Source organism: Megascapheus bottae, chromosome 10, assembly GCF_031878675.1.
Source record: "Megascapheus bottae isolate mThoBot1 chromosome 10, mThoBot2.hap1, whole genome shotgun sequence".
Taxonomy (NCBI): domain Eukaryota; kingdom Metazoa; phylum Chordata; class Mammalia; order Rodentia; family Geomyidae; genus Megascapheus; species Megascapheus bottae.
Genome location: NC_143518.1, coordinates 1,528,644 through 1,554,693, shown reverse-complemented (window position 1 = coordinate 1,554,693; position 26,050 = coordinate 1,528,644). Strand labels below are relative to the sequence as shown.

The 26,050-nt window shown below is 38.2% G+C and overlaps 1 protein-coding gene across 6 annotated transcripts in view; it reads left to right on the top strand.

Annotated features, from left to right (window-relative positions):
• Nucleotides 1-26,050, top strand: part of LOC150057313 (uncharacterized) — a 207,122-nt gene that overhangs the window by 26,368 nt on the left and 154,704 nt on the right. For 4 of the 6 annotated variants that reach the window (XR_016536812.1, XR_016536813.1, XR_016536809.1 and 1 more), the window contains exons 3-5: nucleotides 14,121-14,187; nucleotides 15,125-15,998; nucleotides 17,178-17,242. The gene's annotated coding sequence lies outside the window, so the exon portion shown is untranslated. Of the gene's footprint in view, nucleotides 1-14,120; nucleotides 14,188-15,124; nucleotides 15,999-17,177; nucleotides 17,243-20,841; nucleotides 21,077-26,050 lie in introns of those variants that run through there. The other 2 variants (XR_016536810.1, XR_016536814.1) reach the window with 2 other exon arrangements.

Sequence of the window (26,050 nt, the reverse complement as noted above, 5' to 3'; positions counted from 1 at the left end):
CTCCCCCCGACCCCCAACCCTCATCTTGTTTTCTCTCCTTCCCTATCCAATTTCAAATAACCAAAAACAAATATATCCAATATATCAGGTAACAAAGTGAGATACTGTAACAATATGAGATAACCAAGGGACAGCAAAAGAGATGAGAGATAACATAGTACATTAAGGACAACAATCACTTATTTTTTTTTTTTTGCCAGTCCTGGGCTTGAGCTCAGGGCCTGAGCACGGTCCTTGGACTTTCTCAAGGCTAGAGCTCTACCACTTGAGCCTCAGCACCACTTCCGGCTTTTTTTCTATGTATGTGGTACCGAGGAATCGAACCCGGGTCTTCATGCATACTAGGCAAGCACTTTAACCACTAGGCCAAACTCCCGGCCCCAACAATCACTTATTATATGGCTTTTGTTTCTATATCCTAGAGGACCTTTCATTTAGCGTCATACTATATGGCCTTATATATCTAGGTTTTGCTCTATTGCAAATCTCTGCTAGGAGAACACAAGGTTTCTACTGATTATGACAAATGAAGGAAACCATTGAGCCTATGTTCCTTTGAGTCTGGCTTACTTCACCTAATACGATTTTTTCCCAAGTCTTTCCATTTCCTTACAAATGGGATGATGTTGTTCTTTCTGACAGCAGCATAGAATTCCATTGTGTACAAATACCACATCTTGTTGGTCCACTCATCAACTGAGGGACATCTGGGTTGGTTCCATATCTTTGCTATGGTAAATAGTGCTGCAATGTGCACATCATTGTGCTAGTGGACTTAGTATATCCTTGTTTCTGGACAATTGGGTAAATGCCTAGTAGTGGAATTGCTGGGTCATAGGGGAGCTCTATGTTACTCTTTTGAGGAACTGCCATACTACTTTCCATAGTGGTTGAACAAGTTTGCACTCCCACCAACAGTGTAGTAGTGATCCCTCCTGGCCACATCACCTCCAGTATCTGTTGTTATTAGTTTTCTTGATCCTGGCCATTCTAACTGGAGTGAGGTAGAATCTTAGAGTTGTTTTGATTTGCATTTCTTTTATGACCAGAGATGTTGAGCATTTCTTCATGTGTCTATAGGCCATTTTGTTTCTTCTTCAGAGAAGACTCTCTTTAAGTCTTTGGCCCATCTTTCAATGGGATGGTTGTTACTTTGGAGATTAGTTTTGGAGTGATTCAATATTTTGAGCTGTTAATATATTTTAGATATGAGGCCTTTGTCCGTTGTTTGGTTGGTGAAGATCTTCTCCCACTCTGTAGGCTTCCTAATTAATTTACTAGCTATGTCCTTTGCCATACAAAAACTCTGCAGTTTAATGCAGTCCCACTTATCCAGCCTTTCTCTGATTTGTTGTGATTCTTGGTCCTTATTAAGAAAGTTTCTACCTGTGCCAAGGAGACCTAGTGTATCTCCTATTCCTTTTTGTAAAGTTTTCAGTGCATTTGCTTTTACCTCGAAGTCTTTGATCCATTTGGAGTTAATTCTAGTGCAGAGTGACAAAGAAGGATCCAACTTTAGTTTTCTGCAGGTGCTTAACCAATTCTGCCAGCAACATTTGTTGAAGAGGCTGTCTTTCTTCCATTCTATTTTTTTGGCTCCCTTGTCAAAGATTAGGTCGCCATAGGTCTGTGGTTTGATATCTGGGTCCTCAGTTCTATTCCACTGGTCTTCAGGCCTGTTCGTGTGCCAGTACCAAGCTGTTTTGAGAATTATAGCTCTGTAATACAGGTAAAGTTTGGTATTGAAATTCCTCCAGCACTGTTCTTTCTGCTAAGTAGTGTTTTTGCTATACCGGGTCTTTTATTATTCCATATGAAATTTTGGATTGCCTCTTCTATTTCTTTAAAGAATGACATTGGGATATTGATGGGTATTGCATTGAATTTGTAGAGAGCCCTTGGCAAGATTGTCATTTTTACGATGTTGATTCTTCCAATCCAGGAGCATGGGAGGTTTTTCCATTTCCTCAGTTCTGCTTTAATTTCCTTTTTCAGGGTTTTAAAGTTTTCATCAAAAAGGTCCTTTACATTCTTAGTTAAGATAATTCCTAGGTACTTTATTTTCTCTGAGGCTATTGCAGAAGGAGTTGCTTTCCTGATTGTTGCCTCATTCCTCTCACTTTTGGCATAGAGGAAAACAGTTGATTTTTGAGGGTTAATTTCATACCCTGCTACCCTTCCAAAGTTTTAAATCAGCTCAAGGAGCTTGGGAGTGGAGTCTATAGGATTCTTTAAATACAGAATAATGTCATCTGCAAAGAGGGATAGTTTTACTTCCTCTTTCCCTATTTGGACCCCCTTTATGCTTGCTTCTTGCCTTATTGCACTGGCTAGGAATCTAATACTATGTTAAAGAGGAGTGGAGAGAGTGGGCATCCTTGTCTCTTTCCTGATTTTAGAGGGAATGGCTTTAGCTTTTTGCCATTAAGCATAATACTAGCTGTGAGTTTGTCATACACAGCCTTTATTATACTGAGGAATATTCCATGGATTCCTCGTTTCTCCAGAGCTTTTAACATAAAGGGGTGTTGGATCTTGTCAAATGCCTTTTCTGCATCTATTGAGACAATCATGTGATTTTTGTCCTTGGTCCTGTTGATGTGTTGAATTATATTAATTGATTTGTGTATGTTGAACCAGCTTTGGCTCCCTGTGATGAATCCTGTTTGATCATAGTGTATAATTTTTTTGATGAGTTGTTGTAGACAGTTGGCCAGTATTTTGTTGAGAAGTTTTGCATCGATGTTCATCAAAGCAATAGTCTATATTTCTCTTTCTTTGATGAATCTCTGTCTGGTTTGGGGATGAGGGTTATACTGGCTTCATAGAATGAGTTTGGTAAAGAACCTTCATTTTCAATTTCGTTGAAGAGCTTGAGGAGTATTGGTTTGAGTTCTGCTTTGAAGATCTTATAGAATTCAGCTGTGAATCCATCTTGCCCTGGGCTTTTCTTAGGTGGAAGGTCTCTTATTGCCATTTCTATTTCAGTCACAATGCTTATTTTTAACTTAGTTTTTATAACACTCTATTTTACTTTTGCTCACCATGAATTTTATCTTTATGAATGACAAAATCCCTGACCTCATATCTAAACTGCCAATCCAGTTTTAAATGTTTTATTTAAAAAATTGAGGTCTCTCTCTTGGGAACCGGGAGTTTGGCCTAGTGGTAGAGTGCTTGCCTAGCATGTACAAAGACTCGGGTTCGATTCCTCGGTACCCCACATACATAGCAAAAAGCTGGAAGTGGTGCTGAGGCCCAAGTGGTAGAGTGCTAGCCTTGAGAAAGTCCAAGGACAGTGCTCAAGCCCTGAGCTCAAGCCCAGGACTAGCACTGAGCTCTCACTATGTTGAAGTCATTTTTAGAAAATTTACAGGAGACATTGCACTATATTAATTTTAAAATTAGAAAATTTAAATTTTAAAATAGTGACATTAAGTGGGATTAGTTTGGCAAATGACATGTAAATTAACTAAGGAGTTTTTGACAGTTGGAGGGTTTCCAAATGTATAATGCAAGGAAAGCCACAGAAATGATATTTTTATAGAGAGGAAACACAAAATGAAATTTACACAAGAATCTTTTGCCAAGTGCTATGCTGGGTAATATTCATCTATATTTTGTTTATGCCCCAACCAGCTAATGGAATATGTCAGTACAGCTCAAATGCTTCCCAAGTGCATTCTCTTGTTGATTCTCATACCTGTAAAGTCAAGTTCTCAGTTAGCTTGTAAGGATGGATCATTACACCAAACCACTGGAGTAAAGATTGGACATCTTGGTTCTAACCATCAAGTTTGAAATTATTTGACCACTAGCTAGAGTATGTGCCTAGGAATTTTGTAAATCATATGGGCACCTTCATCCACTGTTACCAACGGAATACGTAATTATAAAGACAGGCAAGACAGCAGAAGGGAAAGTAATAGCTCCAATTAAGGCACTGAAATGCATAGAGAAATATTTCTTGGTTGTTTTATATGTCCCTAAAATACCTGAATATAGTGCCCCTCCCTGAATCAAGGACACTTTTATTTTCTCTTTTCTAAGAAAATAAAGAACAGTGATAAATTGTGAAGAAGATAATTTGACACTTTTTGTATTAGTGCTTAGTTGTAAAAGGTTATCTGTATGTACTTTATGTGCATCATGTGCTTCTCATTTTCAAAACTGAAGGGATTTTAGCTTCCTGTAGGCTCCAAGGGTATAGAGAAAGAATATATTATTTCAGGGTCAGTAGGTTGTGTGTTTGGCCTGCCGCAAAACCAACTTCCTATTTTTAACATATTTATATCCTAGGAAGGATGAAAAAACAGAACAGTTAAAGTCTAAGAATAGTAATGATAGTAAATAATTTAACTGAAATGGCTGTAGCACTTATGGTAGTAAGGGCACAGCAACTCTGGTTTTCCAAATGCCAAATATTATTCAAAGTACATAATATGTTTCAGTCAATTTTATCTTTAAAATAACTACTTAAGTGATACTACTCTTGTCTCTAGTAAAAAAAGTTTTCCAATTGTTCAGAAACTAAGCACAAAGAGTTTAACTAATTTAATTGAATTTATCATACTTTGAATAACATGTAGAGTGACTATTTGAACAAGTATCTACCAAAAGCCACACTCTTAAGCTCCACAACAAAAATATATTTGGGATGTAAAAGGTAATTAATTCAGATTTTATGGTTAACTAAAGAACAAAATATGATTATAATGGTGGCATGTTATAATGAAAAAATATATGTACACATAAATTTATACACAAATTATATAATATAGGCTATAAAGATACATACTATATTAAAATATATAGCATATTGTTATATATGCTTTATATTCTGTTAATATGTCAAATATATGCTATACATTATATGTATTATATATTATAGTATTCATATATATTTTCCCTTGCTATATTATGATTCATTTACTATTGTAAACAGTGATCCCTCACCTGTCACTGGAGTTACATTCCAGAGCTCCCACACCAGGTGAAACCTGCAAAGCAGCAATAAGTGAACTGAGATACAGCAGAGACAACTGTATAATGGAGCTAGTCCCTGGGTTTTTACACATTGAGAGGGGCTCTGGAACATAGCTACAGCCATAGGGGAGAGATCACTGTACACACACACACACACACACACACACACACACACACAATGCACATACACACATACATATATACACACACGAATACATACATATATATACACATACATATACACATATATGTATGCATGTACACACACACACACACACACACACACACACACATGGTTTAAGTCAGCTTTAACTCAGATTCCTGTGCTCTTATTGGGCTTTTTCGCTCTGCTCTACCCACTCAAACCACCCTCCACTTCTGGCTTCTTGGTAATTATTATGTGGTAAGAGTCTCATGTCTGTCTTCTTGGGCTTGCTTCCATCAGGAATCTTTAAATCTCAGCCCCCTGTGCAGCTAGGATTGTAAGTGTGAACAGTACCATCCAGTTTAAAGAGTACATTAAATTGAGCCCATTTAAGCTGATGCTGTGGCTCAAGTGGTAGAGCACTAGCCTTGAGCTGAAGAGCTCACAGACAGGGCCCAGGCCCAAAGATCAACTAACAAAACACATCAGAACTGAGTTTTATCTCAAGGGGTACCATTTGCTTATCAAGCATGAGGCTGAGTTCAATTAGCAAATCCTTAATATTATAATAGAAAAACATGTATAACAAACAAATAAAACATTTTTAATTGTCACATTTTTCACATTAAGGCCAAATTTCCCCTTATTTATGAAGCAAAAATGAGGCATCCACTTTTTATTCTTCTCCAGTCAACAACTTTATACTAACTAGCAACTGCTTTTTCTACTACCTTAGGTCAAAATCCTAAATTATACAATGCTAAAACTTAAAATATTTTTTTTTGTTTTCAGCACTACCCAACTGTGCAAAATAGGAAATTTCACAGGTAAAATACCCAAACTCACAAACAAATAAAAATCAACATCTATTTTTAAATGGAATGTTTTGCAGCCCTGCATCAGTAGATTCTGTAAAGTTAAGTCATCCTATAAAAGATATGGCTTGTTTCACTCTTTTTCATTGAATAAAAGGCTTTGAAATAGAGAAAGGAAACATGTCCATTTCCATAGCAATCTAATTTCTATAGATCCTGAATTACCTACCTAATTTCTACATATTCTATATTATCTGCCTCCCACTTGGGTACTTTCATTACCCCAATATCAGTTCCTTCTGTCTTATCCATCACACTGAAACTTGTTCCCTAATTTAGAATCTAAGATAAAAGCCCAATATGAATTTATATACAAATAAATGGGTACTCTCAACACAGCTCATTCCATGAAGAAAAGTAGAGGACATTGAGTTAGTCCTGCACACATCATAGAACAAGCACACAATCCAAAGGAACAACTTTGAAATTTCACCTCATTCCAGTTAGAATGGCCAAGATCATGAAATCTAATAACAGATGCTGGCAGAGATGTGGCCAGAAGGAATCACTACTACACTGTTGGTGGGAGTGTAAACTTGTTCAATCACTATGGAAAGCAGTATGGTGGTTCCTGAAAAGACTAAACATAGAGCTCCCCTATGACCCAGCAATTCCACTACTTGGCATTTACCCATTTGTCCAGAAACAAGGGCATACTAAATCCACTAGGACAATGATGTTCTTCGCAGCATTATTTAGCAAAGCTAAGGCATGGAACCAATCCAGATGCCCCTTAGATGATTGGATCAATAAAATGTGGTATTTATACACAATGGAATTCTATGCTACCATCAGAAAGAATGACATTACCCCATTTGTAAGGAAATGGAAAGAATTGGAAAATAAATCATATTAAGTGAAGTAAAACAGACCCAAAAACCATAGGTTCCATGGTTTCTCTCATTTGTAATAATTAGTATATGTTTAGGATTCTTCTTGCAGCGTATCACAATAGCTCAAAAGCTATGTACACCTGGCCATTTAGGAGGAGTCTAAGCAAAGTGAACTCCTGGATATGGAAACAAGAGGTTTATCTTTGTGATTGTTGGTCTTTTTTATTATTTCTAATTTATTTTATTTTATGTTTTATTGTCAAGGAAATGTACAGAGGGGTTACAGTTATATTTGCCAGGTAGTAAGTGCATTACTTCTCATAGTGATTGTTGTTCTTAATGTACCATGTTATTTCTTTTCTTTTCCCTCTTATGCTTAATCTCATGTGGTTACCATATCTGACTTTGTTACCTGGAATATCGTATACACATTTATTTGTTTATTTGAAATAGGGAAGTGAAGGGGGGGCAAACAAGATGATTGGGAGGGGTGGGAGTAGGAAATGGGAACAAAAACATGAGAAAAGGTATCAATGTTCAAAAAGTGATGCATCCACTACCTAACAAATGTAACTGTAACCCCTCTGTACATTACCCCAACAATAAAAGAAATAATAATCTGGGGCCGGGAGTTTGGCCTAGTGGTAGAGTGCTTGCCCAGCATGCATGAAGACCTGGGTTCAATTCCTTGGAACCAAATATATAGAAAAATGCTGGAAGTGGTGCTGAGGCTCAAGTGATAGAGCTCTAGCCTTGAGTAAATCCAAGGACAATGCTCATGCCCTGAGCTTAAGCCCAGAACTGGCAAAAATAATAATAATTATAATAATCTGCCTGGAAATTTTTTTCATATTTATATTTCAAGCAATGGTCCAATTCCCACATACAAAAGAAGTTACCTGTCAAAGTAAAACTGGGTTTTAAAATAAAATTTTATGTGTTCCATTTTATCCATAGGAATATTTTGGAGATTATGCAAGTGGCAGAAATTATTAAGAACTCTGTCCTGTCACCGAGCTCTCTTGAGTTAACAGGACCACTGGGCAGGAAATGATATTATCCTAATGGATTAATATTTCATATTATTTTAAACCAAGAAACAGTGAACATTTTGTCTTCCACACTCAGTCCTATGAAATGCTTGATCTTTCTATAATATTGCTAACATGGATAAATAAAATTTGAGGGATGAGATTGAGTATCTTTCAATTGATAGAAGTCATTTATTTCTATTCCCTAAGAATCATCTTCCCATCTTCACCATTTCATATTGTATTTTCCAATTAGCATCCCACTCTTCTCTTGGGAAACAACTCTCCTCATCCATGTAGTTCTAGCAAAACTAGAAATCATGCTACAGCTGTCACATGCCTTACCCCAAGTATAACCGCATGACATATTAGAGCAACAGGATTCGCTTAATACTGAGTGGAAAGAAAAAAGTAGAGACATGGTGCTAAGTTCTTCCTAATAAAATGATTATAAAAGTCAGACATCAGTGTGTCATACTTATAATCCTAGTTACTCAAGAGGCTGAGATCTGAGAATCACAATTGGAAGCCAGCCCAGGCAGGAAAGTTCCTGAGACTCTTAACTCCTATTAATCACAAAAAAAAAGCCAGAAGTGGCACTGTGGCACAAGTAGTAGAGTGTTACATTTAAGCAAAAGAAGTCCTGGGGGCCGGGAGTTTGGCCTAATGGTAGAGTGCTTGCCTAGCATGCACGAAGACCCAGGTTCGATTCCTCAGTAACATATATAGTAAAAGCCGGAAATGGTGCTGAGGCTCAAATGGTAGAGCTCTAGCCTTGAGAAAGTCCAAGGACAGTACTCAGGCCCTGAGCCCAAGCCCAGGACTGGCAAAAAAAAATTAAAAAAAAAAAAGGTCCAGGGACAGCACCCAGGTGCCAGAGTTCAAACTGCAGGACTGGAAAAACAAGCAAATAAATAAAAATGATGATGAGCTCTCACCATTTAGATCTCTGGATCTAGAGTGGCTTATTGATGTTTTTCCTGGATTTTGCTTTCTAACACCATTTTATATTATGCATAATGCACTATCTTACTTATAAAACACACCACCTTTCTTTTTTCTTTTTTTTAATTTTTTTTATTTTATTGCCTATCTCAGTTCCTTTGCTTCTCACAGGCTCTAAATGTGAGTTAGGTTTTAAATTAGTCTCTTGCTTAAAGTGTTCCTTGAGCTGTATGAAATTCCATCTATTTAAATAGGATGATCATTTTTCCTTCCTCACCAAATATCCAGTCTGAGGGTAGGACTGTAGTACTTTTAATAGCTCCCTATTGCCTACAGGGTTAATTAAAATGCTTTACTCTTAGCAACCTGCCAATATTCTAGATGGACAGGGCAATTTTCTTGGAATGCTCTTGCTTTTATATTACCTCGGCCTTCTCTTCATGTGTTTCTTTTGAATGGGGGCAATCTCCGCTCTCTTCTTTCTCTCTTGCACAGCCTTCTATTCTGACTTCTCTGTACTTGCCAACATCAGTCTACCCATCAGGGCCCACCTCAAACAGTATATCTTCTTTGGTGAATCTGTCTAGGCCCCCCCAGAATTACATGTCACCTTCCAGCTTCTGTGCCCAGATCCCTATGTCTTCTCTAGTGGTCTTTGCTGTCTGTACTGGGGACCATGGTCCTTATATCACCAAGCCCACTAGTTGGTTGAAGGCAGGAACTGGATCTTATTTATCTTTATTACCTTTGTAGTCCTGGTAAGCACAGAGCTTTCCATGCCCTTTCTTTTTTCTTAAACTAAAGCCAGTTTCTGTTGATTATCATAAAGAATCCTAACCAAGGCACTGATCCAAACGAAATAATGCAAACTTACAACATTCAAACAAGGTTTTTAAAAAGTGCTAAGAATTTTGCAGAAGAAGGAGAAGAAGAAGAGGAAGAAGAGGAGGAGGAGGAGGAGGAGGAGGAAATCAAGAGCAAGCAAGGCATGGTGGCTCACCCCTGTAATCCTAGCTACTCAGGAGGCTGAGTGAGATCTGAGCCAGCCTAGGCACTAAGGACTATGAGACTCTTATCTCCAATTAACCTCTAGAAAACCAGAAGTGACACTGTTGCTCAAGGAGTAGGGTGGTTGCCTTAAGCTAAAGAACTCAGGGACAGTACCCAAGCCCAGAATCCAAGTCCCACAACCAACAAAGAAAGAAAGAAAGAAAGAAAGAAAGAAAGAAAGAAAGAAAGAAAGAAAGAAAGAGAGAGAGAAAAAAAGAAAGAGAAAGAAAGAGCAAAAAGGAAAAAAAAGAAATCAGGAGCAAAACTTCACACTATTTCCTCCTCTCTCTGACTGGCTTATAAGTTGTGGATTCACTTTTAATACATTAAAGTTTTTGTTGTTGTGATCATTTATTTTGTACTTCATTCTTATTCAGTAGCTCAAACAGGCCTCAAAATCAAAACTGGTATTTTTTGCCAGTCCTGGACTTGAACTCAGGGCCTGAACACTGTCCTTGGACTTTCTCAAGGCTAGAGCTCTACCACTTGAGCCTCAGCACTACTTCTGGCTTTTTTTCTATATATGTGGTACCAAGGAATCGAACCCGTGTCTTCATGCATGCTAGGCAAGCACTCTACCACTAGCCAAACTCCTGGCCCAGGACTGATTTTTTAATCATTTTTTATTGTAATGTATAGAGAGCTTGTGTTTTTCATTATGCACTTTGTCAATATTTTCCTTTTTTATTTTATTATTTTATTGTAATGTATAGAGGGGTTATAGTTATATTCTCCAGATAGAAGATGCATTACTTCTCACGCATTGACATCCCCTCTCATGTTTTTGTCCTCACTTCCTTTCCCCAACTTTCTCCCAATCATCTTGTTTTCCTCCCTTCCCTTTCCTATTTCAAATAAATCAATAAATGTATATACAGTATACCAGGTAACAAAGTCAGATACTGTAACAATGAGATTAACTAAAGGGCAACAAAAGAGAAGAGAAATATAGTACATTAGGAAACAACAATCACACAAGATGAAGCTCTTGTTTGTTTTTTAGATATGTTCTCATGCTTTGTTCAAACTGGCTTTGGCCCATGATCTCTTTCTTCCTAATGCATAGCTGGGCCAATACCACCATGCTGCTCAGAGTAGGTTTTTCTTGATGTGGGTAGTGGTGCCATCTCTTGGTAGTACAAGTATATGTTCCTCATAATGTTACAACAAAAACAACTTCAAACAAACAGTTTAAATGATAATAGCACACCAGCTGTAAATTGTTCACAGTGCTTTGGCTCTTTCAAAACACACTAGCATATTTGTATGCATAGATTATGGAGCTGCTGTGAAAGTTGGAAACTGCACTTGGCACTATTTAGCAAATACTTTATATAAAAACTGTATTTTTAACCATATATATGTATATATACATACATATATTTTTAAAATCATATAGTACATGTGTATGAAAAAGAAAGTGCAATAAACTTCAAGAGCTATATGAAAGAACAACTATATTTAAACACAATAAAAATGAGCTTGTCAAAGATTCGTAGAGAAGCCCAGGAGTTATGACCTTAGATGTACTAAAATTGATAGCATCAATTTATCCTCTTGGACAAGAATTTATACTTATTATCTGAAGTCAGAGCAAATAATCACAGTCTGCCATCCATCAGTTTTTAGGTGTGAGTTTTCAGTATAAATAAGCTTTCGTTATTTTTTTTATCCAGCTTGTTTAAGTAAATATTTATAAAACACAACTTGCACATATTCATGTAAGGTACTAACAGAAAGGAAAAAAGTAAAAGTAAATAAAGCATGAAGGCTTTAGATAAGACAACTGCTGCACTGTCACAACACCTTACTTTAATGCCCATTCTGTTTTAGAAATACTGGGAATAAAAACATTGCACAGGGACCAGGAGCTTGGCCTAGTGGTAGAGTACTTGTCTAGATCCCTCAGTGTATCACACATAGAAAAAGCTGGAAGTAGTGCTGTAGCTCAGTTGATAGAGTGTTAGCCTTGAGAAAGCCCAAGGGCAGTGCCCAGACCCTAGGATTGGCAACAACATCATCAACAAAAAACATTGCACAGAATTGCCGGGAGTGTGGCCTAGTGGTAGAGTGCTTGCCTAGCATGCACAAAAAAAGCCAGAAGTGGTACTTGTGGCTCAAGTGGTAGAGTGCTATCACTGAGAAAGCCCAAGGACAGTGACCAGGCCTCCAGTTCAAGCTCCAGGACTGGTCAAAATGAAAAAAAGAAAAAAGAAAAAAAGAATTGCATGAAGAGACGTAGAAAGAATTTATTGCATTTCCAATTCCTAGGCATACAGAGAAAAAATGAATCCCAGTTTTTTCCTTAATGATAGTTGCTGTCTGTAGCAAGAACAGAATCAGACAACTGATTAATATTCAATTAGTCCTATGTGCTGTGAACCCTGCAAAGGAGAAGCATGGATTTCAGGAGAGTTTGAGCCAGGCTCTTTACTGTGAACACTGACCAAGGTCCTTCCAGGAAGACAGAATCTAAGGAGACCAGCAATTGTCCAGGTGCAATTGGCAGCAGATTATTTCTGACTGTTCTGTGGCACAGATAAGGGGGTCTTAAGGGAGGGAGTGCAACAGGATTTTAAGAGGAGCAGTGGGAAAGTGTGGAAGAAGCTGAGGGTGGGGTGTGGTCAGAGTGTTGATTTGGTCACATTAAATAAAGTGCTTTGACTTTATTTTGTGACCTCTGGAAACTGTGAGCCATTTGAACAGAAGCTGGATATATAACCAGCTGGAACTGTGCAAGGTGAATTTGGAGAGGAATCATTCAGAGGTTGCACTGGAGGCCAGGAGACTTTCCTGAAAGGAGAAGGCTAGGCCTGCAGGAAAAAGTGAAAATGATGGCCAGGCTTTGAATTTGGATCATCATTGATACCTGTGTCAGAAAGAGTGAACACACAGATGGGCCAAAGACTTAGAGTTTTCTCTGAAGAAGAAATAAGAATGTCCTATGGACACATGAATAGCTCAACATCTCTGGCCATAAAAGAAATGCAAATCAAAACATCTTTGAATGGCCATGATCAAGAAATCTAACAACAGATGCTGGAGGGGAGGTGGCCAGGAGGGATCACTACTACACTGTTGGTGGGAGTGCAAAGTCATTCAACCACTATGGAAAGAAGTATGGCAGTTCCTCAAAAGGCTAAACATAGAGCTCCCCTATGACCCAGCAATTCCACTACTTGGCATTTACCCAATCATCCAGAAACAAGGACATACTGAATCCACTAGCACAACGATGTTCATTGCAGCACTATTTACCAAAGCAGAGATATGGAACCAACCCAGATGACCCTCAGTTGATGAGTGGATCAACAAGGTGTGGTATTTATACACAATGGAATTCCATTGTGTATGTATGCTGCTGTCAGAAAGAATGACATCACCCCATTTGTAAGGAAATGGAAAGACTTAGAAAAAATCATATTAAGTGAAGTAACCCAGACTCAAAGGAACATAGGCTCAATGGTTTCCCTCATTTGTCATAATCAGTAGAAACCTTGTGTTCTCCTAGCAGAGATATACAATAGAACAAAACCTAGGTACTTAAGGTCATATAGTATGATGCTAAAATGAAAGGACCTCCAGGATATAGAAACAAAAGCCATATAATAAGTGATTGTTGTCCTTAATGTACTGTTATCTCTTATCTCTTTTGTTGCCCATTGGCTATCTCATATTGTTACAGTATTTCACCTTGTTATGTAATATATTGTATATATGCATATTTGGTTATTTGAAATAGGATGGGGAAAGGGGGAAAACAAGATGAAGGGTGGGGGTGGGGGAAGAAAATTAGAATCAAGACATGAGAAAGGGTATCAATGTATTGAAGTAATGTACCGTCTATCTGGTGAATATGATATAACCCTTCTATCAATTACAAAAAATATATGGAAAAAAAGAAAGGGTGAACACACACACACAGAGCAAGTTTATGATTAAAGGCAAATGAATGTGAATTGTAAATTTCAGCTAATAAATAGCCATTGTTAAAGGAAAACATAGCCTCTAGTAGGTAAGTACAAATAATACATTTTTGTGACAAATTTCATTTAATGAAAAGGTAGAAATAATGCAGTTCCTGCAAATTTGCTTATTTTGAGCAGATTGTAAATTAGTAATGTCTGGAAAACACATTTTAAGTAAAATCTGGGTTTCCTTTTTTTGTTCTTACTACTAACATAATAGGGTTGTTAAAGAAATTGAGCAGAAATATACAGAGAAAACGTTTTAATTCCTATTTCATGGCCCATAGCCTGATCTGCACCTTGTGGAAAGAGACTTACAGCTGGTTCTCCTGTCAGAAGTCAGCAAGTGCCCAGGTAACTGCTCTGCCCCTTTATGGAGACATCTGTGCACACATTTATTGCTGCTTCTTTATTCTGTTACCAGAAGCGTAATTCGCAGTCCTAATCAGTTTCTGAGTATGTAATTCATTTAAAAAGAAAAGGTCAGCCAATTTCAATTCTGGTAGAAGAATTAGCCAGTTGAAACCAATTCCAGGACTCCCTAACAATTAGCACGTATTCATTTAATGCATGAAGTCTGCCTGGCAAGTCAACAATTGATTTTTATTTTTTCATTCATAGAAGTCTTATTCTACTTACTCATTAATGTAGACTGAATTGGCATACTTATGCCAGCTGTATTCACATTTTATCTTTAATTGCGGATGGAGCTCCTTAAACAAATTCCCAGTTACTGGGAGCATTCTTTTTTAGTGGTACAGTGCTGAGTTTTAAAATCAAGGCCTCTTTCGTGCTAGGTAGGAACTTTTTAAGTTAACCTACACCCTCATCCTTTTAAAAATTTTATTTTAGACATTGCTTCATGCTTTTGCCTGGGTGGTCTGTGACAATAATCTGTTTTCTTTTTCCTCCTCCTCCTCCTCCTCCTCCTCCTCCTCCTCCTCCTCCTCCTCCTCCTCCTCCTCCTCCTCCTCCTCCTCCTTCCTAGGGGCTTCAAATTAGTGCCTGGGCACTGTCATGACCGCTTTTGCTCAAGGCTAGTACTCTACCACTTTTAGCCACTGCCTCACTTCCAGTTTTCTAGTGGTTAATTAGCGCTAAGGGTCTCTTGGAATTTCTTGTCTGGGTTAGCTTTGAACCATGATCTTCAGATCTCAGCATTCTAGGTGGAATTATTGGCTTGAGCCATGGGCATTTGACTTGGCAGTAATCATTTTATCTACAAACTCTTGCATAGCTTGAATCACAGCTGCATGCCACCATACTCACTTCCAGCTCTTTTTTTTTTCAGATGAGGTCTTACTAGTACCTTCCCTGGGATGGCTTCAACTAAGATATACCCTGATCTCTGCCTTCTGAATATTTGAGATTACAGGTGGGTGCTATGTTTCCTGGCAGGTAGGAATATTTTTTTTCTGGACAATACTTTAGACCAGTCTTAGAAAATATATTAAATTTTGCTCTTTTACTCATGAGAATAATGAATGGATGGTTTGAAGCAGAGGATGTTGTTAGGGAACACGTTTATCTATATCCTCCAGAATGACAAGATGCTCAGCTATGTTCAGCTAGGAGTCGCTTTTGGAGCTCACTTAGGCAAGATGCGTGGAGATCAGTCAAGGTGCGTGCTGAAACATTTAGGACTGTATTTTCTGAATCTCAGAAAAGAAGATGCACCTTGTATAATTAATTGTAACTTGGAGGTAAATTTCATACTTGGTGCAAATTGAATCACCTACATACATGGGTTGATTATAGTAGAAAACTGTGATCAGTTCAATAAAACAGGAACAGGGTAATTTGAACAGGTTAAGTTGGCTAGTTCATGCTGGGTATGAACTTACCCCATGTCTCTGCATTCTAGCCTAAGGCACCTGTTTGCCTGGTATTTGATCTGAATATAATGAGCAGCACACACTGGACTGAGAATGTGCCTTTACAACAATTTAAACATTTGTTTCCCTTTCATGAGCTACCTCAAACATCTATGATGATACATTAAAAATGGAAAGACTCAGTGGTGAAACCTGAAGAACTACACGTTGGTAATCTGTTGAGAGATTATTTGACAAAGGCACCAGGAACATCATGAATCTGACTTAGTGAGTGGAGTTGGGCGGTAGATAAAAATAAATGACATACTTAGTCAACTTTGGATAGGGAAGGTAAATGCAAACTCTGTGTATTTATAAGCATTGGCTTTGGGATTATTTTTCTATTTTTATTGTGATTAAGGCAGTAATTTTATTTTTATGTTGAATAATCCATGAGGAAATGGACTTAACTCAGGCAAGTCTTGATACATGACTATGTGCATCTTGGTTTATTTCAGCAATGGTGCAAACCTTTCATTTTGGCAATACCAATTTTCATATCAGACAGATAATATACTTTCTGAGATACTATAACCTTAAATACATTAAACATAGATCACCTAGAGTTGAAAGCCTGAAAGCTTGTGGAGATTTAACTTCTGTTCACATCCCAAATGTCCTGAGGGAAAGCATACTGAGAAATGTTTGCCCTGTGTGTTATTGTGATGATTAGGACATAGGCTGTTATCCTCAAAGCATTTTTAAAGCACCTGCTTGTGAAAACAGAGAGATCAAGGTAGAATATCAACTGAGGAACGGAATGAACATTTCTACATCTTATTTTTAAAATGGCGCACTTAGGTTGAAAACAAATAAAAAGATAAAGGAAATTTTTATGTGTTCCATTCCTTTTACTGGTACATGTTAGTCTTGAGATAATTTTCCTAGTCTGAAATTGAGTAAATAGCATGGCAAAGGTTCCTTATGAAGTCTTGGCAGGCAATAGATTAGAAATGATTTTTTGAAAGCTCAATAAGGTTTGTGGCCACAAGTGAATTACAGTTAATGTTACCAAATAAAATATCCATATATATGCTAATAAATGTAGGAAATCATTATCAATCTGGAACATATACTGACTTTCATACTCTATGTCTACAAAACTAAGCCTTATTTTGAAGAGACACTGTTGGTCTTCCTGTTGTGTCAGCAGGAAGGGGGCCCCACAGCACATATTGCAGATTTAATCTTGCTGCTGTTGTGCTGGCTGAGCAGATAGAAAATGAGATGTCTGGCAGGCTTTCAGTAAAGTGCACCTTGGAAATATAGGTGTCTTACATGGCACTGAGACTCACAGTGTCCTCCCTCTCCTAATGTCTAATAGAAGGTACAGAAAAAAACAAGAGGCTAATATGTGACCCAGAAGACATTCCTCTCTCTGCATGAATTAAGTCTAATATAAATCTTGTTAATGGAAGGCTGCTTAGTACATTGTCAGTCGTTTACTCTGCTTTCAATTTCTATAGGTAGGACTACAAACTTAACTCATCCCCCAAAAGGAAAATCCCTACCAATCCTGTTATAAGTTGGAGACAGTAAGTTGAACAAGAGAATATGGCTAATTTTTGTTTTTATGTTTTTAGATATGAATTTAATATGATTTTAATATTTAAGTGACTATTAATAGTAATAATTAATTAAATTAATAGGAATTATGATTGTTATACCCTACTAATAAATATTACATACATTATAAATAATTTATTATATTAAACATACTATATAACTATATAATCAATTGATACGTTATTGATAATTATCAGTATCAAATAACTTAAATATTAAATACACAATTAAGTTAATATCAGTATTAACAATTGATTTAAATTAACATTAAATTACTTAATATAATAGTAATAATTATTATTTTGAGTTAATATTTACTAATATTATTTAAGTTAGTATTAAGTCAATAAATTAATATTAAATTATTACTAAGATAGCACTTAAAAAAATTACGGGCTGGGAATGTGGCCTAGTGCTAGAGTGCTTGACTAACATCAATAAAGCTCTGGGTTCAATTTCTCAGTACCACATACTCAGAAAAAGCCTCAATTAGTGCTGTATCTCAAGTGGCAGAATGCTAGCCTTGAGCAAAGTGTCCAAGGACAGTGCCCAGGCTTTGAGTTCAAGCTCCAGACTGGCAAAAGAATAATACTGTGTAGGTGATATAATGTATAGAGGGGTTACAGTTACATTCATAATAATTAATAATAATTTTGAGGAGAAAATTATTTCTGATACTTAAGTGAGGAGAAATGAGTTTCTTCTTTTCTTTTTTTGTGCCAGTCCTGAGGCTTAAACTAAGGGCTTAGGCACTGTTCCTAGAGGCCACACTCTACCACTTAAATCACAGTTGCACTTTTGGCATTTTTGTGCTTAATTGGGAATAAGGCTCAGGCTGGCTTTGAACCATGATCCCATGTCTCAGCCTCTTGAGTAGCTAGGATTACAGGTATGAGCCACTGATGCCCTGGGAAAACAACATTATTTTCAAAGAAGCATTTTTAAAAATTATTCTCTTTAGGTAGTTGTACAAAGGAGTTTTATGTAACAAAGTAATTTATGAAAACAATGCTTCTTGATCATTGTTACCTGTTCAACATTCTTATCCATTCCTCCTCTATCAACCCCTTCCCTCATTTCTCTTAATTTTGTAGAATTTACATTGGATTCTTGACTGCATTTTCTCCTTCTTCTCTTCCTCTACTGATTCCCCTTGACCTCACCCCTTTTGAGTTCCTGCTTCCTGTGCTTTATTTTGTTGAAGTTTGATTTTAGTTTTGTAAGAAATGACTTTCTATAAAAGTCCTAAGTTCTTTTAATTTGTATCATTTCTTCAAATAAATAAATTTGGTACCCCTCCCCCCAAAAGAAATTGAAACAGAGTTATGAGAGAGTCTAGCATGGTCATGCTTCATAGTCTTCTCTAGGAGAGGTTTATAAATATTGGCTAGTGGATACTTTTGTTAAGAAACTGACCTCAAGTAATCTGTGCTATATATTTTAGTGCTATACAAACTAATTTTTTCCCCTTACAATTGGAATAGGAATAGTCTACATCATAACAATAAAGTTGAAACAATGAAGTTGAAATAAGTGGTGGAAATAAGCATTTTAAAATTGGCAGTCATATTTTACTAAGCCATGTGAAATATTTTAATTTCTTAGATAAAAGTGGGAAAATTCTCTGTCAGGGGCTCCCATCTAGCCCAAGTTGGTGACATGCTCCTGCATTTCCCCTGCTCATTCAGGTAATGAGTCTCAAGGAAGGACACACAAGTGGGAGTCATGTTTTTTAGTGGCCAGTTTGTGCAGTTCCAATAGTGATGGATTCACATGTTTTTTCCAATGCAACACACACTCCATTGCACTCGGCCTGCTTTCCAACTCATCATGGTCTGGTTTCTTGATAGCCTGCAGCCACTGCGCAGCTTCTGCAGCTTCATCAGTTTCTCTGCATGGTCTCTCTCCTCATGAGACTGGTGAAGAAAATATTCAGCAAAGTTCTTCAAAGCCACGTCATCTTGGTCAAAGTAGTAAGACAGGGACAGGGAGAGGAGGAGGTGTAGAGCTCCAGGTTGAGCGGGTGGTTAATTGGCAGCCTCCCAGTCATGGTGGTAGTTCTGGCGAACCTGCACGGGTTTGTGGTGGTCATGGAAGCAGCTAGGAGAGACTTGGGAGTTGCAGGAGTGGCAGTGGAGGCCAGGAGCAATCCAAGGACATGGGGAAGTGAAGAGGTGGCTGGAGGTTGGTGGCCAGGATGGGAGGGTTAAGCAGGTTCTATTCAAACCCTGTTGAAGCAAGAAACCATGGCCACTAGGGCCTCTTTCAATTTCTGTAGCTTGAGAATCTGGGATTACAGCTGGGAGCTACTAGAGCCAGCACTTAGCTGGCTTAGAATGGTTTAGTATGATTGACTTGACAGAGGAGACATTCAAAGGCATCCACAAGTGTTGAGCAGGAGCCACCATGCCTGGATCTACTCATAGAATTAGGTTTTTTGGGGGGGATGGGGGAGGGGGTAGGAGGAATTATATATAGGTCCTGGAGCTTGAACTCAGGGCCTGGGTCCTGTCCCTGAGCTCCTTTGCTCAAAGCTAAAGCTCTATCAAGTGAACCACAGCTCCAAGTCCTGTTTTTTGGTAGTTAATTGGAAATAAGAGTCTCACAGACTTTCTTGTCTGGGGTGGCTTCAAATTGCAGTCCTTGGATCTCAGCTTCCCTAATAGCAAGGATTACAACATGAGCCAACAGCTTCCTTTGTTTTTCAATCTTAGCCATTCTGACCAAGGAGACATTGTTTTATTAGGGCTTTGATTTGCATCTCCCTGATGATTAATGATGCTGAACATTTTCATGTGTTCAGCCATTTGTGCCTTCTTTTGAAATAGACTATTCAGTGCTATTCACTTTAACTATATTATTATTATTAATATTACTTAATTTTTGAGTTAATTCCTTGCATATCCTGGATATTATCATATTGTGGCATATATACTTTATAACTATTTTCTCCCTCTTTATAAAGAGAATTTTATTTATTTTCATTTAATTAATTAAATAAAACACAGTCTCTGTATACAAGGCTGCTTTTGAACATGCCACATAGCTCAGCATGTTGTCCAACACATGACCCTTCTGTCTCAGCCTCCTGAGCAGATGTGATTATAGATGTGCACCATGATACCCAGAGTTATTTTAGTTTGCATAGTCTAACTTTTCAGCTTTTGATTTTGTTGCCTGTGCATTTACATTCTTTTCTTTTTTCAAAGTCTTTGCAGGGGGCCAGAAGTGTCGCCTGGTGGTAGAGTGCTTGCCTAGTATGCACAAAGCTCTGTATTCACTTCCTCAGTACCATATACACAGAAAAAAAGGTAGAAGTGGTACTGTGGCTCAAGTGGCATATTGCTAACTTTGAGCAAAAAGTGTCCAAGGACAGTGTCCAGGCCCTGAGTTCAAGACCCAGGACTAGAAAAAAAAAGCCTTTGCCTAGGGGATGTGGCCATAAGGGAATACTACTACACTGTTGGTGGGAGTGTAAACTTGTTCAATCACTCTGGGAAGCAGTATGGAGATTCCTTAAGAGACTAAACATAGAGCTCCCCTGTGACCCAGCAATCCCACTCGTGGGCATTTACCCAAATATCCATAAACAAGGACATACTAAAGCTGCTAGCAAAACAATATTTGTTGCAGTATTATTTACCATAGCTAAGATATGAAACCAACTCAGATGCTCCTCAGTAGTTGAATGGACCAAGAAGATGTGGGAATAATACACAATGGAATTCTATACTACCATCAGAAAGAATGAAATCCACCATGTTTGTAAGGAAATGGAAAGAATTGGAAAAAAATCATATTAAGTAAGTCAGACCAAAAAATCATAGGCTCCATGCTTTTTCCAGTATGTTTAGGATTCTCCTAGTAGAGGATCACAATAGCTCAAAAGCTATGTACACATGGCCATATAGGTGGAGTGTAAGCAAAATGAACTCCAGGATATGGAAACAAGAGGTTTATCTTTGTTATAGTTGTTCTTAATGTACCATGTGAAGTTATTTCTTTTCTTTTCTTTTTCTCCTTGTGACAACTCATCTTATTACTGTATCTAATTTTGGTACCTGGTATATTGTATATATGTTTGTTTATTTGAAGTAGGGAAGGGAAGGGGAAAACAAGATGATTGGGAGGGAGTAGGGAAAGGAAAGTGGAAGAAAAACATGGGAAGAGTATCAGTGTTCAAAAAGCAATGCACCTACTGTCTGACCAATATAACTGGAACCACTTACAGTTTAAAAAAAAAAGGATTTTAAAAAAAGTCTTTACCTATGTAGCCTTGAGCTGAAGAGCTCAGGAACAATGTCTAGGCCCAGAGTTCAAGCCCTATCACCCATCACCCCTACAAAAAAGGTAAATAAAAGGTCTTTACTTATGGAAATGGTGGCTCAAGGGATATGGAAGCCTTAGGCTGAAGAGCCAGGGACAATGCCCAGGCATAGAGTTCAAGTCCCACAACCGACAAAAAGTCTTTGCCTAGACCAGTGTCATAGATTGTTTCCCCTATGTTTTCTTCTACTCATTTTCCAGTTTCCAATTTTATGTTATGGACTACTGCAGTTCACTCCTATATCTATATGTCTTATATTTCTCCCTCTCATACTTGTAGGGATCCAATGATCTCTCTAGTTTTCTGCCACTACAAGATACTCCTGTCTATCTGGTATACTTCCTGTTCCAGTCCTAGAATCACTGTACTCCCAAAAATCACTAATCATTTCACTGGAAAAGATCTGAGTGTTGGGCTGGGAGTGTGACCTAGTGGTAGAGTGCTTGCCTAGAATGCATGAAGACGCTGGTTCGATTCCTCAGTATCACACACACACAGAAAAGGCCAGAAGTGGTGCTGTGGTTCAAGTGGTAGAGCACTAGCTTTGAGAAAGCCCAAGGAGAGTGCCCAGGCTCTGAGTGCAGGGTGTGCTTGTTACTAAGGTGTTACTTCATTTAGGCCTTCTCAATAATAAGGAAGTGTTGCTTATATACTAATCCATGTATGTACACGTAGATTAAAAATGTTTTTATTGTAGGAAATAATATACATTATAAGGTGCAATACAGTAGGAAAAGACCCTCCTGGGGAAAACTGATGCATAGAACTTAACATATTTTGTACTTCTTCATTTTTTGTCTATAAATTGTTCTGTAGAGAACAGATTTTCTTCTTTTCCAACTAATTATACTCTATTTCACATTGGAGCTCTTAAGATAATATGTACTCAATAATATTTCCAATTTCAAGAAGAAAGGTCCTCAATACTTCCTTTTCAAGTACATGGTAGATTTAAAAAATAGATTCTCTTTGTGGAATTATTAATAACATTTCTCCTTTTAATTTGATAAACGTGAGCACTAAATTAGGGTGATCAGGCAATTTTATGTTTAGAATATTGCTGTGGTGTCTATTGATTTTCAAATGTTAAAACAACCTTGTATCCCTGAAATAAATATAATAGTTGCATAATGACTATTTTTTTTCTTTTTCTATTGTTGGCTTGAATGATTATTATTTTATTAAACTTTGAAAATTCAATTTTCAAGCACACTGTTTAAGATACAAGTATCCATGTTCTTGAGATATATTTGTGTAAACTTCTTTACTTGACATGCCTTTCAGTGATTGCTATAAAAGTTATGGCAGTGCTATAAACCCAGGTGATTTTATTTACTGTGCTCAATGTAATAGTTAAAGACAGGGCCTGGGAGCATGGCCTAGTGGTAGAGTGCTTGCCTAGCATGCATGAAAACCCAGGTTCACCTCCTTGGTACATAGAAAAACCAGAAGTGGTGCTATGGCTCAAGTGGTAGAGCACTACCATTGAGAAAAGCCCAAGGACAGTACTTCGCCCTGAGTTCAAGCCATAGGACTAGCAAAAAAAAAAAAAAAAAAAAAAGATAGCCGAGCCAGGAAAGATAGTCCCAGCCAGGATTGTGAGCTAGTGCTACAGTGCTTGCCTAACATGCACAAAACCCTGGGTTTGATTCTTTGGTATGCATAGAAAAAGCTTGAAGTGGCACTGTGGCTCAAGTGGTAGAGCTGTAGCCTTGAGAAAGCTCAAGGATAGTTAGTGCTCAGGCCCTGAATTCAAGCCCCAGGATTGGCAAAAAAAAAGATAGGTCATATTTCTTCTTACATATCTTCTCAGAAGTTATAGTACCTGACTTACTTGTTGGAAAGTGCTTAGTTGTAGTATTGGGAATGTAACTCAGTGGTAATAGAACATGTGTTTAAAATGCTCACCTCCTCTACATGGTTTTTATCCATAAGCATTGGAAAAAATGTTTATTCATATGTTCAGATATTTTGTAGACCTAGAGTAATAATTATTTTATAGAAACTTGTCGGGCTTTTTAGTTCTTCTGCCTCCTGACCCGCAGGAGGGACAAGGAGAACATGCCCCAACTAAGATGAGACCAAGAAAGGTTAGGGCTGACTGGCGCCCCACACCCAGCCCTCCCTCACCGGAGAATAGACAGACATGCCAGGGAGGTCTGTTGCAGCAGAAACTCATTAATTCCAGAAGTACTTTGGGCTAAATTAGGATGCAGGAGCCTATCAGCATAGAGGTGGGCATGGCAGGGGAGGTAGGTGCTGTATGAGAGGGCATCGGGGCCAATCCCAGACTTAGAGGTAGCCTATTTTACATTACAAACCACAGCCAAGCCTCCCAACGAGGTGACAGGCAGGTTGAATCTCAAGACCAGGAAATGAGCCCATTTTCCTGATGTGACATGCCTCACATCTCCTCCCTTTTGTTTTATTAAGCAGGTATTTGCCTTACTCATGAAGTGTGCCTGTCTTAGGTTGTCCCGCTCTAGGGATCTTACCCGTCATTGACTACCACTCTAGCACTTCAGGCAATTTACCTGTAGGGTTGGCAGACCCAAATGGAGATTTTTAAATAGGGGGGATGGCCAACGTCAGTGAAGGAACACACCTGAGCATCCTGGTAACGGCCAGGGCCAACCTCATAGGGTTCCCAGTCCACCATCTCATAGCACAGCATATTGTTGCCAGACCACCAGTAGCTGAAAAGCTTTACCTGATCCAGATCTCTAAGAAACTGAAGGAGCTTATTGATTACACAAGGTCTGAATGTGAATACAATACCCACTTTAACCAAGGAGCCCACCCATAAAGGGAAGAAGGTAAGGGAGCTAACCATTTAGTCCAGTCCATAGATAGTTTGCATCAAGTTCATTTTGGTGGCAATTGAGAACCTCCAGTAGCCTTTTTAAGCAGATCAAGGCCTCGATGATTTTGGAGGACTAATGCAGTCAGGAAATCAAGCTGATATTGTAGGAAGTGTCTTTGTGGACAGCGTGGATAATGATGCCCAGGATGAGGAGAAGGAAGGTGACTGAGGATTCCAACCACAGCTAAGCAGGGTGTCCAGTATGGTCTCCTCATTCCTGTGAATGAGAGGGAGAAAGCATACCTCAAGAGGGGGTGCTCTTAGGTAATTATTTTTTAGTTTGCTGACAATATTTTAAATCTCTAGCTGATACCCAAATTGGGTTTGGTTCTCCCACTGGTAAGACACATCCATATCTTCTCCCCACACTAATGAGGGGATCAGGGCCTTTCCATGATCCAGTAAGAGATTCCCTCCAATGGACTTCAACCTTTAAATAAGGTGTCTGATTAGACCAATGTCTCTGAAAGGTAGTCAGAGGCTGTTCCTTGGAGAAATTTAAAATATTTAATGTAAGCATAGCTGTCCTCAATTGATCATGGGGGTTGCCTCCCACTTTTTGTTTTATTAATTGATTTTTTAAGGTCTTATTGTGTCTCTCAATTATAGCTTGTCCCCTGGGATTTTATGGTATCCCAGTGGTATATCTAATATTTCAAGTCTGAAAAAAATCTTGTAATGATTTACTCATAAAACAAGGCCCATTATGTGTTTTAACCGTATGGGTAAACCCAAAATAGCAAAGCATTGTAAAAAATGGCTTTCCACGTGTCGGGCCTCTTCTCTGAAATGTGCAGTAGCCCAACAAGCATGTGAATAAGTGTTTATAGACGTAAATACATATTTTAATTTCCCAAAGGGTGCATAGTTACATCAGTCTGCCAGATAACCTTAGGTTTAAGGCCCCAGGGATTGACCCCAGGGGATTGCAAGGGTGGGACTTGTAAAAATGGCATACACCATTTACATGTTCTCACGATCTTTTTTAAGTCCTTTATAGGGACTAGGGGGAATCTCTGATGCAACCCTCTCCAATTTAAGTGAGTTAGTTCATATAACCCTTGAGCTAATTGAAAGTCCTGGCGAGGCTGAGCAGTAGCTGTAATAATCCCATTGGATGCCAATTGGTCAGCCATTTGGTTTCCTTGTGTCAGCCTCCCAGGCAAATCCTGGTGTCCTCTGAGATGCTGTAAAAAGATGGGATTAGCTTGTTTGTTTAACAGAGATCAGACTTGAATCATTAAAGGAGTAATTGGGTTCCTATCCAGTTTTATATAGCCAGTTACTAAGGTTGGTTGCAAATTGACTATGTATAGGCTATCAGAAAACAAATTCCTTGATCCATGGACATGGGTTAAGGCCAAGGCAACTGCATACAGCTCTTTAAACTGTGCAGATCCTGTGACTGGCTCAAAATAGTGGGTGCCTTTCCTTTCTTTGGTAGATAGGGAGGTGGGGTATATCACTACGGCAGATCCTGCCTTTCCCCCATCTGTGAATACATTTGCACTCCAGGGAGGGGCCTGGTGGAAAATAATATGGGGGGCATCCATTGTAACCTTGAAAATGACAACACCCATCTTGAAG